General features: G+C 41.9%; 1 long non-coding RNA gene across 1 annotated transcript; it reads right to left on the minus strand.

Moving 5' to 3' along the window:
- Positions 1-5,879: 5,879 nt before the first annotated feature.
- LOC131424573 (uncharacterized) lies at positions 5,880-6,924 on the minus strand. Its single transcript, XR_009227854.1, has 2 exons — positions 6,588-6,924; positions 5,880-6,239 (listed from the first exon to the last, which is right to left on the minus strand). It is a non-coding gene; the product is annotated as an uncharacterized LOC131424573 (long non-coding RNA).
- Between the last annotated feature and the right edge of the window lie 8,729 nt (positions 6,925-15,653).

Genomic DNA, 15,653 nt, shown 5'->3' on the forward strand with positions numbered 1-15,653 from the left:
AAAGAGCATCCCATCCTGGACTGGAGGACTGGCTGCCCAGAGTGCCAACAACATTTGTTTAAAACTGGAATCTCAGGGGGAAGACCAAGACACACTGGATTCCAGCAGACAGAGGCAGACCATGAGTCCAGGGGTGGAGAGAGGGTGATGGAGGAGCTGCCCTTGAAGGAGAAGGATGATTGGCCATGAGGAGAGGGGGTTTGGGAGGAGGCCAGGGTGCACAGATGCCCAAGAGAAAATCAGGACAACTGTGTTAGAACAGCCAGTGTCTCCAGGGCAGTAGCTCCCATTCATGTTCTGAGAATGGGATGAACTGATGATAATAGAAATAACACAGCAATAATAGCAAGATTGTGAATTGAACACACAATTTCAATGTCTCCTTGTGCTGTCTTTCATGTAAGTACTTTTTGCATATTAACTAATCCAATCCTCAGCAGGACCCACAAGGTAGTGGGATCACAGCCTCCTCTTCAACAGATAACAAAACCAAAGTGCAGATGGCTTCAGTGAGGTTTGCCCAAAGTCAATCTGCAAATAGTAGGTGAGCTGGGCATGTCCCTGCCTCTGCTTTTCCTGGAAAAATGTGTGATCTGCATTTCCTGCACAATCTCAGAGGGCTCACAGATTCACTGATTCCAATGCCTTCATCTTCAATATCTATGGAATAATGGGGGAAAAAATGCTGGCTTCACACGGACTATGACTTTGCATACCAAAGATGTTTTCTGTAAGAACCAAGTTACGGTGATTCCTAACCAAGGAAATGGCATGTGTGGAGATGAACTAAAGATCACTAAGTAATGTACCTGAGTTGCCAGATGCTCACAAGTATCGTTCACTTAATGCCCTACCCACCCCAGAGAACCATCTTTTCATCTACCTATGGCAACTCTGTAACGGTGGGTAAGGACCTGGTCTTCCAAGGGTGTGGTTTTCCCCAGGTCCCTGTAGCAGGTGGAATCTGTCTCCAGGTACCATAACGTCTGTACCTTTCATCAGCTCTGTGCATCTGTGAACATGAGCTTCTGTGAATCGTGCAACAGGACTCACATAGGCCACCTTCGGAGACTACATGTGGGCAGCAGGATCAGCTGCCCAGCTGTGGAGAGGACAGAAAGGCCCAGAGATTCCAACGCCCTCCACCAGCTACACCAGCACCAGCTCTGGCCCAAGGCAGCCGAAGTCCTCTTTTTTTTTTTTTTTTTAGGCCAAAAAACGTTTATTGTGCAAATTGTCTGCATAATTTTTTTTTAATTTTTTTTATTGGTTGTTCAAAACATTATAAAGCTCTTGACATATCATATTTCATACATTAGATTCAAGCCGAAGTCCTCTTGGAGGCTACCTACCCTCAGTGATGGTCCACCTTGGCTGCCAGCTTGACTGGTAAAGAGTCTGGGTGTGTCTTTGAGGTGTTTCCAGAGACAACCAGCATGCGGGTCAGTGGAGTGAGTGGGGAAGGTCTGTTCTGAGTGTGGGTATCACCATCCAACTGGCTGGGGGCTTGCTTAGAAGAAAAAGTAGAAGAAAGGAAGCCCTCTCCAGTGTCCCCTGGACACTTCTTGAGCAGGTTTGTATTTCCTGCTGCTGTGGCTCGTACACCTTGGAATCCAGATTCTCCAGCCCCTTCCAAAAGGGTTCCAGCCCCCAGCCTCAGACAAGGGCTGCATCATTGGCTCCTCCTGTTCTGAGGCTCCAGCTTCTTGGAGCCTTGAGAAGCTACTGGTTTCCCAGCTCTCCAGCAGGCAGACGGCTGCCACGGGGCTATCCAGCCTCTGATCATATGAGCCAGTCTAATGAAACCCTCTCTGAATCATATCTGTTCTATTGGTTCTCTTCCTTTTGGGAACCTTATGGAGTCCCCTGCAGAGTTCTGCTGAGTCTGGCTCCATCTGAATTCCTCGCTTCTCTGTCCTGCTTTCCTGGCTCCTGGGAGCACTTCCTAATAATTTGCTTGCACTGGAAGCCTGTGCCTCGGGAATTGCTCCTGGGAGACAGGCCTGTGGCTGCATGACCAAAGGGTAACCATGCCTGGATTTAGATCATCCCAAGAGGCAGCAGCCACAGGCTGAGCCATAACAGCTTCTGTAAGGACCAGCATCTAGAAACCAATTATGTTTACCTAGCTCCCTTGCTACAGACTAGTTCTATGGAGTCTTACAAGTGGGAATTTTGTAAGGAAAAACATTTGAAGATAAAGTTAAACAAAATGTAGAAATTATTATACATCATTTTTCAATGACTTGATTTTAAAGTATATAGATTGTAAATGTGTGTTAAATACACCATTAGTATAGGGAGTGAGCTGCATAAGTTCCAGAAGATGGGCACTCTTGAATAAATTAAAACGTTGTGAATGAAGTACACTCCAGGGGAAATACAATAAGGAATTGCATCAATAACACACAGCACACAAACACGGCCTAGTTGCATCCTCTGGCTGATATCTCGTGGCTTGAAGGTGCATGGCCTCAGTCCTGTGCAAGACACGAGGATTGGGAGCTGGTATACTTTGTCACCACACATGGTAATGACTGGGGAAGCCATGAAGCTTCAGGGGGCCATGATAACTGGACTGCAGGCAGCTGCATGTGAGGCCCTGCAGGGAGCCCATGGAGCAGCAGCAAGGGCACTGCCCAGGTCCATATTTTTAATGATCTTCTGTGTTTAATTTTTATTTAATAAAAAATACTGAAATTAAAATTACCAAAAGTCTGTAAGATAACGGATTCAATCAAATCACAATATAGTAAGTAGCAGGTCTTTAATTCAATAATCCTTGGATAGAAGTTTGTTTTTTAAATATGTATAGACACACTATTTTTTTTTTCTAAAAAACTTGCTGAGATCAAGATATTCAGATTTTTGAAGGGTTTTTCTTGTTTCTCTTAGAAAAATTTCTGTTTGGTATGGTTTTTGAAAGCATTGCCATTTGCATTGGAAAAGTTAATTCCTTTATTAATAGACAAGAATAAAATAAGCAGGACTTTAATAGCACCTTTCATATTTTTGTTAAAATATTCTATAGCCCTTTTAAGGTATCCCTCCATGTGAGGCATACATGAGATTTTTAAAGTTTGAGGTTTTTGGTGTTTTTTTTTTTTTTTTTTTTTAGTGGGGGGTTGCTGGGGATTGAATCCAGAGCCTTGTGCACGTGAGGCAAGCACTCTACCAACTAAGCTATATTCCCAGACCGAGATTTTTAAGTTTTTTTAAAAAAAAAATATTCTGAAATAGAAGCAAGGGCCATCAAGCAGAGAATCCCCAGGCGTGGGTCTGGGAGAAGGAGCGCGAGGGCGGCCTGGGGAAGTCTGCCCTCCACCTGAATGCAGTCCTTGCTTCCCAACCCGGGCACCCCTGTGCCCGGCACTGAGCTCACTGGCACCAGTCAGAAAAAGCCCCAGGTTTGTGGGAGTTCTGATGCAAATACTCAGCTAGAGCTCGCCAGTTGAGAAAGAGAACACCTCCTTGAAGCATCAACATCAGCCACACTAGGAAGAAAGCCGTAGGAAAAGCCAACTGCGTTTTACAAGGTCCTCTTGGGAAGGGAAGCAGTGGGTGTTCCCCTAAAACCGCCCTGGCTCCACCAAGCTGCGCTGCCAGCGGAATTCCGTGGCTGCTCCGGGATGCGCAGACTGCGGGCCTCATCTTTTGGTTTTCCAAAGTTTATGGGAATCCCTGAGAATGCATTGCATCAAGTTCCGGAGACCGAATGACAGCGAGACAATGCTAGAGAGGGAGGAGATCAGTGAGTTGTGGGATTGAGTGACAACTTCTTAATGGAAACCTAAAAAGGGAGATTTCTAGCCAGAATGTTTAATTACTGCCTAATCTAGACAGGCCATGCCATCTGTTGACTGGGATCTCGTCCGCACCTTTGGGGAGTGCCTGGTGATTGGCTGGCCCTGTGTGAGCGCCATCTCCAACTGACATCTGTCATCTGTCAACCACCCAACTGTAATGATGAGTAAAGTTGCTGTCGCTGTCAATGGGCCATATGGAGCGATGCGTAAATGAACAGGCGCAGCCACATCCCGGCGCAGAGGTTTAGCAGACAGACCGACAGGCCCTGCTTGAGTGGCAGGGCTCCCCCCCTGGGAAGCATAGTAGAGGGGAAGGTGTGGGAGTGGGGTCAAGGTTGCCACCTCGAAGATATTTTTTCTTATAGTAAATAAATAAATAAGCTCTTGTCTGTCAATCAACAGGTTGTGTGAGGCAGACCTTGGCCCACAGGCACCACCTACAGGATGAGTGCAAAAAGCAGTCAAGAAGCAGGTTTGCAAAGTCCTGCCCTCCTGGGGGCTGCCTCCCATAGCTGAGCAAATCACCAAGGAGATTGTTTTGAAGTAAAAATGCATAGAGTGTGTTTAAACACCTGACAAATACAGCTGTGGCCTGACATCCTGATCATAAGCTCCCTGGAGCTTCCTACTACTTTCAGACACTATTCAAGAGGGCTCCTTATAGGGACTTTGCTAACTAAAGAGCTATCTCATAGCCTTTAACCTGTGAAATGCCTTCACAGTAACTGAATTAGAACTTGATGCTGAACCCAAGACAACTATTGCTTCTAGAACTAGAGTCAAGAGCAAGTGGTTGGTAGCATCTTTATGTAACTGAGGAATTTATTTTCTCTCCTAAATTTGTCAATTGCTTTCAACTGTAAACACTGATGAATTCAGCTAAGTGGCTTTCTATCCTGGCTACACATTATACCAACTAAATAAAAATCATATGGAAGGGGCTTCAGGATTACATTTTTTAACAAACTTTATCAATCATTCAAAGGTACAGTAGAGAGTCACTACTTGTAAATTTAGTTCAACCGACTTTTGAATGAAATGTGGTAAGGCCTAGAGAACATCATGAGACCCTCCTCACCCTAGTGGACAGAGGTCCAGAGCAAGCTGGCTGTGCCAAGAGCCCAGTAGCCTGTGTGCTTGGAGCAAACCCAGGCACCGGCCATTCCCAGCAACCCCTGTGTGTACTGATCTCATTAAATTCCTTCCTGCATGAACATCCTATGAACACACAGACCAAAGCTCTCCTGAGCCTGCTTCCAGCTTTAAACTCCTCTATGCTCTGCAAGAACAGATCTTCTGGGATCACAATAATGTCACTGTCCAGAATGGCCAGGTACCTGGACCTCCCCTAGAATGGGCTCTCTGGTTTCTATGGCTACCAGAAGGACAGGGATGATAGTGATGAACTGAGTGAGCACTACTTGCGAGCACTATGCCACTGGCTTTGCACAAACCTGCCGCAGTCTGGCTGGGCACAAATGCCGCAGTCTGGCTGGGCACACAATCACGAGCCACCACACAGCTTGTAGATTCAAACAGCAACTCTTTATTCCCGAACTCACACCAGCCGTCTACAATCACGTTCTGGGGAAATCCACGTTCTCTTCCCAAATCCACCTCCACTGGGCTTCTATCTCCAAAATATACTGTCTGAATCCCGTGAGAACTCAAGGGGAACTCAGGCAGCAGGATACGCCCTATTCCCAGCAGGAATAATCTTAAACCTTAAACCTGGAACCTAAACTGGGAACGCCCTAAACAAGATTATCTTAAAACCGGGAACACCCTAATCTGCCTTGGTCCTTGAGCAAGGTTAAGTACATTCAATGTCACTGCAACATGGGGTACGCTGGCAAGGAAATTGTCATACTTACTTGGCTAATGGCTCCCAGCATCTCCCCCCTTCTGATTAATTAAACAACAAGCAATGTGGCTTAAGGACCGTGCCTGGTAGGTTGTCCAATTCAACATATGGTTCTTACCCGTCATCGGAAAACTGACCTTTAGGCGTCAGCCTCCTGTCTTAGGTTGATACCACTGCAATTGGATCATACCCGTCACTGACTACCGGTCCAGCATAAGCCATTGGCCCCCAAATTTTAGACCATCACTAGCAGAAGGGAGGAGGATACAGAAATGCCACGACACCAAGCCAATTGACGGCTCCTTGGGAAAAATTGCATCACTGGTGACACCATCAGCAAAGATATGCCAGCATTACCACAATTCGCTGCACCAAACGATAGTTACATAGTCCAGGCAAGTTCTGCAAGCAGTTCAAAGCGGAGGAATCTATCAATATGTCCATTTCCTCCCAAAATCCGTTTCCTCCCAAAGTAAGTTGACTCTTTGATTGAGCATTACTTGTTGAGTTCTTCACCAGCACTGAGATGGAGATAGGAATTCTGGCAATGATGCTAAAGAGACATTATCCTGAAAAGAATTATTAAATATAATGAAAAGGAAAGGTGAAAGTAAACAAACAGATCTGTTAACCTACTTTAAAAACAATCCTTAACAGCTTTTTACCTAATTTAAATTAGTAAACAAACAGATCTGTTAACCACCTTTAAAAACAATCCTTAACAGCTGTTTACCTAATTTAAATTAAACCATTTAAATCACGTGAATAAAAAAATAATAATAATTCGGATCCATTTTTTCATGAGCGCTCCTCATACAAGAAATATGGACATACGCACATACAGACATACAACACAAAACACAAGAGTGTACACAAACGTACAACACATAAGAATAGTAAAGGCCTTGTAGCTTTACCTAGGTGAAATCTCCATTGCAATGTTTAAAAACTCCACAGTCAAAAAATAAAACTGATCAGAAAAACATTAACCTAGGTTTGTATGAGCTCAAAAAATAAAAATAGAACCTTATGATGTGGAAAAATGCAATAATAAAATAGCTATTGAAAAAAGCATCCTGGTTAATCACTGTCGCAGATGTAAGAATGGCCAAGCTGGAGTTCTGGATATCAGCTGTTATGGATTTGAGTCAAATCATCTTCTTTTCGATCTGTAGAAACTGTTTTAGTTAATCTCTCTGGAATCCAAATGGGCTGCTGTTCTCCCTGTGGAAAAACACAAACAGACCCCCGACTCCAGACAATCACTGGGTCAGGACCTTTCCATTGTCCTGTTAGAATATCTTTCCAAAGTACTTTAGGCTTATGTACATTTTTTGGATACATATGCCTTTCCGCAGCACTAAGTCCTGATGAATCCAAATTTAAAAAGTTTAGAGTAAAAAGCGTTATTTTAAGTTTATCTTTGGGGGATATATACCCCCTTCCAATTCCCTCTTTTTGCTTTAATAAGTATGTTTTAATAGTTTGATGAGCTCTTTCAACTATGCCTTGTCCCTGTGGATTGTATGGGATTCCTGTTATATGAGTAATACCAAATGATGAGCAAAATTGTTTAAAAGAGGTAGAGGTATAGCCAGGACCATTATCGGTTTTTAACTGTTTAGGAACGCCCACAGTGGCAAAATTTTGTAAGCAATGAGCTATAACATCTTTAGTTTTTTCTCCAGCATGAAGGGAGCCCATCAAAAATCCAGAAGAAGTATCGACTGTAACATGTAAATATTTTAATTTTCCAAATTCTGGCAAGTGTGTGACGTCCATCTGCCAAATATGGTTAGGTATCAGTCCTCTAGGATTGACTCCAAGATTAACTTGTGGTAAAAATGTCACACAATTTTGACATTGTTTTATTATATGTCTGGCTTGTTCCTTAGTTATTTTAAAACGCTTTTGTAAAGTATTAGCATTAACATGAAACCTTTTATGAAAATTTGTAGCTTCTTCAAATGTAGAGAAAATATGTATGTCATGTGTAGTTTTATCTGCTAAATCATTGCCTAAACTAAGGGCTCCAGGCAATCCTGTATGTGCCCTAATATGTCCTATAAAGAATGGATCTTTTCTGTCCCAGATTAGACTTTGTATAGTGGAAAACAAAGAGAAAACAGTAGAAGAAGGGGAAATCCTACCAGCATCTTCAAGAGATACTATAGCATTAACTACATACTGACTATCAGAAAATAAATTAAATACAGAATCTTTAAACATCACAAAAGCTTGTAAAACTGCATTAAGCTCTACCTTTTGAGCTGATTGTTTGGGTACTAAAAATGTAAAAGTTTGATCAGGGGTAACTACTGCTGCTGTACCATTATTTGACCCATCAGTGAATATATTTGGAGCATTCATGATAGGTGTTTTTCTTGTCATTTTAGGAAAAACTACAGGATGCTTAGACCAAAAAGACAACAAAGGATTAGATGGTAAATGATTATCAAATGAAACATTAGATTTACACATGATTATTGCCCAAGTATTTAACTCATTAGCTAACTCATCAATTTGATCCATAGTATATGGAGTAATAATTTTATTGGGAGAAATTCCAAACACTCCCTTCGCTGCTTTTATTCCTTTGAGTATTAATTGTCCTACAGCCTCAGGATACCTAGTAAGAATAGTGTTAGGAGAATAAGATAAATGTATCCACAATAATGGACCTTCTTGCCAAAATACTCCTGTAGGAATATTTTTTGTTGGTAGTACAATAAATAATAAAGGCAAACTTATATCAATTCTATCCAAATGTATGTTTTCCATATATGTTTCAATAATTTTTAATGCCTTTCTTGCTTTAGGAGTTAACATGCGGGGTGAATTTGGATCTGATGGACCTTTTAGAATATCAAATAAAGGTCCCAATTCTCCTGTTGGTATACCTAGATAAGGCCTTATCCAATTTATGTCTCCCAATAACTTTTGAAAGTCGTTAAGTGATTTGAGTTGATCTACTCGTATTTGAATTTTTGGTGGACGGACCATGGTTGAGGATAATAGAACTCCTAAATAATTAATTGGAAAATTTAATTGTACTTTATCTATTGCTATCTCTAGATTATAATTTTTTAATAAGTTTGTAAGTGTGGCATAACATTCCAGCAATATGTTTTTATCTTTATGTGCCAATAATACATCATCCATATAGTGAAATATTTGTAGTTCAGGATTTTGATTTCTAAGTGGCTGGATTGCTTTGTTAACATATATTTGACACATAGTTGGACTGTTAGCCATCCCTTGAGGGAGTACTTTCCATTCATATCTCTGATCAGGACCTTCATGATTTAATGCAGGGATAGTAAATGCAAAACGTGGACTATCCTCGGGATGAATTGGAATTGAAAAAAAACAATCTTTAATATCTATAGCTAAAACATGCCAGGTTTTTGGCAAAGCAGACAATTGAGGAATCCCTGATTGAGCAGGTCCCATAACAACCATCTCATTATTAATGGCTCTTAAATCTTGCAATAATCTCCATTTACCAGATTTCTTTTTGATGACAAAAATGGGAGTATTATGGGGAGATATGGAAGGTTGTATATGTCCTTCCGCTAATTGTTGTTTGACCAGATCATGGGCTACTTGTATCTTTTCTTTAGTCAGGGGCCACTGAGGAACCCACACTGGTCTTTCTGATTTCCAAGTAATTTTGATTGTCTCAGTGGCCCTTTCTGAAAATCCAACCCATGTCTGTCTGTTCCTTGATCTATTTGTACTGGTGCTGCTATACCTTGCCCTTGTTTTCCTAATCTTTTTTCTTTCCTAAAGCCTTGTCTAGCTCTAGTAGTGGGCACATTAGGATTGATATTATTTGTTAACGTCAAACCTAATTGATCTAGGACATCTCGTCCCCATAAATTTATAGGAAGATGATCCAATACATATGGCTGTATAGTTCCTTCACATCCTTCAGGATCCTTCCAATCTAATATCATAGAACTTCTATGGGGATTAGTCGCCACTCCTAGGCCTCGAAGCGTTTGAGTGGCTTGTTGTAATGGCCAATGTTTTGGCCATTCTTGACGAGATATGATGCTAAGGTCAGCTCCTGTGTCCAGTAGCCCATTAAACTCATGACCTTGAATATTTAGTTTTAGCATTGGGCGAGAATCTAAATTTAAAGACAACATAGCCCAATCTACACCTGTGGAGCCTAATCCCCTGGAACCTCTTTCTACACTATGACTAGGAAATTTATTATGTAGGCTGGGTATTATTAACAACTGTGCTATTCTATCTCCAGGTGAAATTACTGATATACCTCTTGGAGAACTAGCTATAATTTTTATTTCACCTACATAATCGGGATCAATTACCCCAGGACTTATCATAAGTCCTTTTAATGTAGATGAACTACGTCCCAGTAATAAGCCTACTGTTCCTTGGGGAAGAGGTCCTTTTACTCCTGTGGGAATGATTTGAACTCCCATCTCTGGAGTTAATACTGCTCTGGCAGAGGCACAGATGTCCAACCCTGCGCTCCCTCGGGTTTGTCTGATGAGGGATTTAATGGACAATGTGTCCTGGGCACTACCCTGATGGTGTTGCTGGGATCCTCCACTGCCCCGTATATTTGTGGTTGTGGGCCCCGGAGCATTGGGCCCCCCTGTCCGTTTTTTGGCAATGGAGCCTGATGCCTTTCTCCACGATATCTTGGATAAATACCTGGTCTTTGTCCGTTTTTTGATAAGGGAGTACCTTCTATGGTGGTTTGAGAACGGCATTCATTAGCCCAATGTCTCCCTCTACGGCATCGTGGGCAAATACCTGGTATTCTATTCCTTTGATACCTACTTTTGTTAAACCCTCCTCCTATGGGGCAATTCCTTTTAAAATGTCCTGTTTGTTCACAATCATAGCATGTTTTTGGCCTGGCATCTAAAGCCTGTTGTACTGCAGCTGCCAAGACTTGTCCTTGTTCATTAATATCTCTACATAATTTAATATATGTGTTTAAATCTTCATGTCTCCATGGTCTAATAACCTCTCTGCAGCAACGATTTGCTTGGTCATAAGCCAGTTGTTTTATTAATGGCATTGCTTGTTCTGTATCCCCAAAAATTTTGGCAGCCGTTTGAATTAGCCTATCTACAAAGTCAGCGTAAGGTTCATTAGCTCTCTGTATTACCTTAGATAGCTGACCTTGTAAATCTCCATGTCCTTGTAAAGTCTTCCATGCCCTAACTGCGTCTGCAGCAATTTGTGCATATATAGCAGGATCATATTCAATTTGTTGCCGTTGACCCTCATAAGGTCCTTTTCCTAACAACATATCTAGATTTCTTTGAGGATAACCGGCTGCTGCATTTCGCCTAGCTGTCTCCGTGCAAAATTCCTCATTGGCAACCTTCCATAACAAATATTGTCCTCCATTTAGTACAGATTTACACATGCTAGCCCAATCTGCTGGCGTCATGTCCAAGTTAGTAATGGACTCGACCATGCTTACCGTGAAGGGAGCTTGTGGCCCGTAGGTTGTTACAGCCTCCTTTAACTGCTTCACTGTTTTAAAATCTAAAGCACGGTGAATTCGCTGCCCTCCTGCCTGTTCAAGTACAGGGCATGCTAATCTTTGAGGTCCTGTCTCAGGATCCCATTTATCAACTACGGGGTTTGAGGGCCACTCAGCTGTCTCCATCGGTGGGGCTGTTGGTTGAATTACGCCCTCTTGTGATAAAATGGAGTTAGTAACAGCCTCCTGTTGTGGCCTTTTTCCTAACAACCCCTTTTCCTTTAAATTTTCTTCCTCTGTCTGACTAGCTCGAGAGACCTTCTCTTTTGCTTGATCTAAAATGTCTTTCTCCATGGTCTGAACCTCTAACAATTTACTTAACATCTTTTCGGTTTGTTTTTTACTAATTTCTAATCTACTATAAAGATAACGCAACCCAATAAGATAGCACAAAACAAAGCCGAAACTGAATGAAACAAAAACGGAATAAAAAATCGTTGTATCAATTTTCTCTTCCTCAGGGCCGACAAACTTCAAACCTTTAGTCAACCATTTTTTCCAGTTTGCCTGAGAAATTTCTAGGGATAGGCAGCTTGAAACAAAAACAAGATAAATCAAAACAATAACACATTGTTTTTTGAGTTGGTCACCCATTCTTTCGCTCTTCCTCAGGGGCGAGCAATTTCACTTACCTCTAAGCTTCAGAAGTTCCCCGTACGAGCCGCCAAATGCCGCAGTCTGGCTGGGCACAAATGCCGCAGTCTGGCTGGGCACACAATCACGAGCCACCACACAGCTTGTAGATTCAAACAGCAACTCTTTATTCCCGAACTCACACCAGCCGTCTACAATCACGTTCTGGGGAAATCCACGTTCTCTTCCCAAATCCACCTCCACTGGGCTTCTATCTCCAAAATATACTGTCTGAATCCCGTGAGAACTCAAGGGGAACTCAGGCAGCAGGATACGCCCTATTCCCAGCAGGAATAATCTTAAACCTTAAACCTGGAACCTAAACTGGGAACGCCCTAAACAAGATTATCTTAAAACCGGGAACACCCTAATCTGCCTTGGTCCTTGAGCAAGGTTAAGTACATTCAATGTCACTGCAACATGGGGTACGCTGGCAAGGAAATTGTCATACTTACTTGGCTAATGGCTCCCAGCACAAACCACTCTTGGCCTCATACCAAGTTTACAAGATAAGAATCTGGGGAAAAAAATCCAGTTGGAAGACAAGAAAAATGTAGCTCAGAGAAGTTAAATAATTTGTTCTATAATCGCAGTGCTAGATTTGATCTGGGGCTTCTCTGACTCCAAAGGCTACAAATCTATTTGGACCACTAATGTTGGTCCCCAGCTCCCCTCCCTCAAACTTCTACCTAACCCCTCCAGAGCAGAGCCAGCTCGGCAGCCCTGTCCCACCCAGCTCCACCCAGCTCCGCCGGCAGCTTCCTCTTCTCCTGGATGATGATTCTGTATCCAGCTCATCCCAGCTGGTGTCCCCAGATCCCCACACCATCTCTCTTTTGCCCCTGACCAGTACCCTCCTCAGGTCTTCCCCAGCTTGGAGCTTGCTGTCCGTGGCTGTAGTGCTCTTCACTAGAGGATGGGCAGGGCTTAAGTGCTTTATGTTTAATCAGTAAGTAAGAAGGGCCTAGTCCTCAGATGTCCTTCTCCCTTGCCTTTGGAGCAAAATTCTTTCTTACTGAATCCTGATGGACTTTCATTAAAATTTTTAAAGTTTATTTTTCATAAAATAAAAGAAAAATGATTACAGATTAAAAATTAATGATAATATTTTTTCACTTTCAATTTTGTTTTAGATTTTAAAAGTGTGTGAACTCAACAGCACAATGGTCTAAGAAGCCACCTCATCACCTTATGTTTGAAGCTGTCCTGAGGTTTGTTTATAGTATTCTTAATAAAAACATTGAAAATGTTCATTGGTATTGTCAATATATTTATTCGCTTAATATGTTATGCTTTTGTTTTATAAATTGATATATACTTGTGTTATAAAATTTTTAAAAAATGAAGAAAAGTATAATTATTGGAAAACAATTTGATATTTTAGTTAACCATTGTTTGATTTTATTCAAACATACAGGAAAAATTACAAACAAAATTGAAGAACTTACTGAACTTATAATAAAAATTTCCTCTCAACAATATATGTAAATTCTTAAGAGATTTTCATGGAGGTAAAATGTATCTAAGACTTTAGAGGTTGGGTCATGAAACAACAAGTAGTAAATCACTTTCTAGAAAAGTAAATCATGGTAAAGTAATTAGACTTGTGGCAGCATAAATCAGAAGTGGTAACAACTGAACTGAGGACATATCCAGACTCCCTGAACACGATTTGCTTGACTGTTGTTTCAAAAGGCTCTCGTCTTCAAACTGCATCAATTACTTTTTTTTAAAAAAGGCAGATTTTGTTTGGGGACCATGATTTATTTATCTTTTTTTTTAAGCCTCACTTTATAATTGCCTTTCTTTTTCTTGTCAGAAAGAACCATCACTCATTTTGTATGACACCGTTTTCTCCTTGAGCATGTTTCCACGTGGTGCTCAGGCTTCGCTTTCTAATTTGGAGTATTTCTATACAAGAAGGGAATCATTTTGAGGGGTTGTTTTGTTTTGTTTTTTGTTTTTCTCATTATAAGTTAGTCCCACATTTCTTAAAACTGAATCTTCTTTCTCAGATTTCTTTTTGGATTTGTTTCTTGGATTTTATATTTTTTATGGTTGTTAAAAGGTGTGATGTGGTTCATCCCCTGGAGGTTCATGTGCGAGAAGCCTGGTCCCCACTATGGCCACTGAAGCCCGGTCCCCACTATGGGGCCTACCACAGCTAGTCCATGGGGCACTAATGCTGATCTTCTCGTGTAGGCAGTTCTCTCAAGAGAGAGTTGAAGAAGAACAAGACTCCCCCCGCCCCCCAGTGCTCCGGCTTCCCACTTGCCCTGAGTGCTCCTCTGTACCTTCCTGGGTTGCAATGCCCCTGGCATGGGACCCTCATCCCCATAGAGCAGAAGCCAGGCTGTACTGAGCTCCAGAATTCTGAGCTAACTATCCTCTTTCTTTAAAAATTACCCAGCCTCAGGCATTTTGCTATAGCAAGAGAAAATAGGCTAATATAATGTGCATGCGAAAGAAACTTTCTGAATCTCTTTATGTTGGAAATCTCCTTACTTTGCTTTCCTGCCTGGAGCTGTTGTGATTGTCATTCCACAGTCACCAGGCATTAGATTTTACCAAAGAGAAGTTGCATGTTCATTTAATACCTGCTTTTTTTTTTAAGTTGGAGATTTTCCTAACCAGGGAGTGGTGAAACATCCATCAGTTTACATCTTTGAGGAACTTTTTCAACCTTTTTTGGAAGTTCCTTGAGGTTTCTATTTGCTAATAGCACCGTTCCTATCATTTGGCAGCACTTTTTTGTTAGTATCTTATTAAATAATATGGCTGGTGCTCTGTGTTGAAGCAGCTTTTCAGATCTGCTTTTCCATTCAGCCTAAACACTCCAGGAACTACAGACATGGGGAATGCAGCCCTGTCGTCCACCAGGAATAAACACACAGACAATTGCAGCACAGGCTTTGGGGCACCTATCCTAAGTGCCTGGAATCCAGGTTTGCAAGTGACAGATCCAAAGTAGGTCAGAGTCCTTCCAGCTGCCATCATCAAGACAGGCCTCACACAGAGTGTGTATCTGAGTAGAACAGGCAAGATGCAGTGGTAGGAAGGAACCCAAACTGGGTGGTGTATAGGGAGGAGAGAGATTGGTGGAAAGAGCCCACAGATGAGCCACAGCATAAGGCTGTTCTTGGGGCAGAGCCTAGAGTGATCCTGCTCGATAAGTGCTCATAAGGTCCCTTTCCTAACAACATATCTAGATTTCTCTGAGGATAACCAGCTGCTGCATTTCGCCTAGCCATCTCCTTGCAAAATTCCTCATTGGCAACCTTCCATAACAGGTATTGTCCTCCATTTAGCACAGCTTTACACATATTAGCCCAATCTGCTGGCGTCATGTTCAAGTTGTTAATGGATTTGACCAAGCTTACAGTGAAGGGTGCTTGAGGACCATAGGTTGTTACAGCCTCTTTTAGCTGCTTCACTGTTTTGAAATTTAAAGCATGGTGAATTCGCTGCCCTCCTACCTCAAATACAGGGCATGTTAATACTTGAGATCCTGTCTCAGGATCCCAACTATCAACTGCGGGGGTTAGGGGCCTCCAGCATATGGAGGTGGCCTTGTTAGTTGGACATTTACGTCCTCTGGTGATAGAAAGGTGTTAGTAGCAGTCTCCTGTAGAGGTGGCACTGTTGGTTGGACACTTACGCCCTCTGGTGATAGAAAGTTGTTAGTAGCAGTCTCCTTTTGTAACTTTCCCCCTGATGGCTTTTTCTGCTCTAAGCTTTCTTCCTCTATCTTTGTCTGAACTGAAAAAATGTCCTGTTTGTAAGACAATATTTTGGTTTGCTTATGAAATGCATA

This window comes from Marmota monax, unplaced genomic scaffold, assembly GCF_021218885.2.
Source record: "Marmota monax isolate L192 unplaced genomic scaffold, Marmota_monax_Labrador192_F-V1.1 WCK01_AAM20220418_F8-fsc00026, whole genome shotgun sequence".
NCBI classification, from domain to species: domain Eukaryota; kingdom Metazoa; phylum Chordata; class Mammalia; order Rodentia; family Sciuridae; genus Marmota; species Marmota monax.